We start from the raw sequence: 3,127 nt of genomic DNA, 5'->3' as shown, positions 1-3,127 counted from the left end.
ATGCACTATATTTCTCAATTCATTCCTACCAATGCAAGAAAATAAATATTAAAAATCAATCTCCTAGAAAAATTAAAATTTCAGAATGAACATCTAAAGTTGAAGAGAGGGAGTAGCAAATATTATATCAATTACAAATTTCCAATTCATTTCACCTCCAACAAAAGTCTCTAAATATTAGACAATTTTCTCAAACACTGAAAAACATAGAATCTGGACCCTATAAATGAAAGAATTTACCTAAAAAAACAGAATGGGTCACAAACAAAGCTAGTGGACATTACTTGTTGGACCATTTGTTGACACATCCATTGACCCAATAAACAATTAAATAAATCAAATTAATTGGATATCTATATAAATTAATCAACCATAATAATTTGTGTCAAATTTCATGCACACATAGGAGGTACACTAGGAAAAATTGTATTTTTTATTTTTTATTTTTTTAGTGGAATGACTACAAAGCCCAAAGGGGTACAAAGAAAGTAATCATTGGATTCTTTCATTTTATGCTGAAAATAATTTTTTTTAAAAAAATCTTTCCTCGGAAAATTAGATTTTTTTTTTTTAAAGTTAAATTGGAAATTTTTTAATAAGTTAAATTTATTGGGGTGAAGAATTGAGTGGCCAAGGAGCAAGCAGACGTGTTGTAGCTGTACCTAGAAATGTGGCAGAATACAAGGGGAGATAGGGGTGGGTAGGGTGAAGAATCAGAGTTGGTATAGAGGCAATGTCATCACATGTCACGCCATAACCACATTCACGAGATCTTCCAATGCCCATCTCCATTACATCATTCACAATCACCCTTCATAACCTCCTTCCCACATGCTCTCACTCTTTCTCTCTCTGTCTCTCTCTCTCTCTCTCTCATGCACACTTTGTAGTTTGTGATGCAAAGTCTTGCTTGCTCAAGTGGTGGTGGGAGGATATTTTAAAATTAGCGAGATAATATATACACACACAAAAGACCTTTGCTTCTTCCAAAATAGGGAGAAACTAGAAAGTGATGAGATACACTACCTATATGATCTTTCAAAGATCTCATTCTAGTACTTATAGCATTGCCCCAGACATACTGGCATATCATCATCGCCTGTCACAAGGGACCAAGTAAATAAACAGACATGACTATTTTATTATTCCCATTGAATTGGGCATTTCAGTAATTTTCTTTCCTTAGTAAAAAAATCAAGCATAGGACTTGAATTCTCCAACTTAATACCCAGACTAATTATTAGTATTCGAAGTTTAAGAATTAATATCGGACTTATTTGATTTGTAATTATAAAAATAGTTTTTTATTTTTGAAAAATAAAAAAATATACAAAAAATTTTGTTTGGTTCAATTTTTTAAAAAATTATTTTCTGAAAACTTAGTTATAAAAAAATTTGTTTTTAGAGAACAGTTTCTCTGAAAACTGTTTCTGAATTTTCGATAACTGTTTTCAAAAATGCCTATCATTTTTTTAAAATTTTAGAGTATATTTGGTAAAAAATAGTATAAAACTTCACGATTGGTTTTTTTCCTTCTCCTTCTTCTTTCTCGTTATTCTAATCACCAGTGTTCAATAAAAAGTCAAAATTAATAATGAATAAGGACATATATTTTTTTTTAGAGTCTTCAAATCCACGGCAACTTTATATCATTTTTCTTCTAAAAAATAAATTATAAGTAGTAATTGTTCCTTGCTTTTAGATGTGGGAAGGTAATTTGTTAGGCAATGTTGGGCAAACAATGCCTTACTTTTTCTCGTGAGCTAAGTGGATTACTACACTTGGTAAGAGTGGTAGCTAGGGGGTCTAGAAAATACCACTTTTCAATTCCCCTTATCCATAATTCGAATTTGGCAAGTGATAAGATGTCCATTTTTGAAAGAGCACAAAAATCTGGATGAGAAATTGTGGCCCCACAATGACTGTGTGAGTTCAAGAAATCTCACTCTCACATGCCCGCCCTTTGTAGCCCAAAATACCCTCATTTCATTCCAATCCCATATATGAAAACCTTGAAATGACTCATTCCTTCTCACAAAATGGCTCAACACACACAAATGAGTACTCAAAACTTCACCAAATCAATGCAAACCTATCACTAATCCTTAGAAACTTGTCTGTAATTGCTCTTTGTTCATACCTTCTTCTCCTCCTCCTTTCAAGAAACTCATCCTTCAACCTGTAGTGTCAAGATATATTCATCCAAGGTTTTGCATGTGAGTATGAGGTATGTGTAGTGCAGCCAAGGATGACTTGCCGGAAAGCTTAATTTCTTCATGCACACCGAGTTTAAAATTATTATTATTATTATTTTTCGAAAATTCAAGAAAACGCACACACACACATATAAAAATGTTCTGTGTATGCTTTTATATAGTATGCCTACGTATATATATATATATATATATATATATATATATATATATATATATATGAGAGTTCAAGTTTTCCAATACATCAATGGTGTACATTTGTGATCAAAATGACCGGCAAGTCTTCGTTGGCTACATGTCTATCTCATATTCAGATGTTAGATCTATGATGATTATGAAAATGGTGAAGGCTGTGGGTGATGTTTGTCACGACGGTAAGTTTCCTTCATTTCTCATATTATATTGGTTGAATTATATTAAGAACCCTTTTTTACAAGTTCATTGAGAATCTCATTTATTTTATTCATGTTAAAATGATTTGTTATACCAATTGTAGATCATTTTTGTTTTTGTGAATTAGCTATTGGTGTCTAAGATAACAATAGTACGTCATAATTATGATAACAATAATAGTCATAATAGTCGGTTCAATATAATTTAAAGCTTTAAGTTAGAAGAATTTTAAAGTAGTAATTTTTTTATATTTAATATATATATATATATATATATATATATATAATTTTTATTTTAAAATCACCCTTTTTTGAGATTTAAAGTAACTAGTTAGAATACAATTTTTGTATTCCAGTTTACTAAAGTATCTGGTTCATTTGATGAATTTTCAATTAATTTGAGATTGAATTAGTTTATTTATTTATTATTATTATTATTACGTATTAGCTTTAGTTTTTCATATCCTTATTCATATTTGAAAAAATATATATCTTTATTCATACTTTTTAGTACACATTCAA

Source organism: Cornus florida, unplaced genomic scaffold, assembly GCF_030987335.1.
Source record: "Cornus florida cultivar Cherokee Brave unplaced genomic scaffold, ASM3098733v1 CherokeeBrave_3.0.0_Hap2_Chr02, whole genome shotgun sequence".
NCBI lineage: Eukaryota > Viridiplantae > Streptophyta > Magnoliopsida > Cornales > Cornaceae > Cornus > Cornus florida.
Note: the sequence above shows the minus strand (reverse complement) of the source record.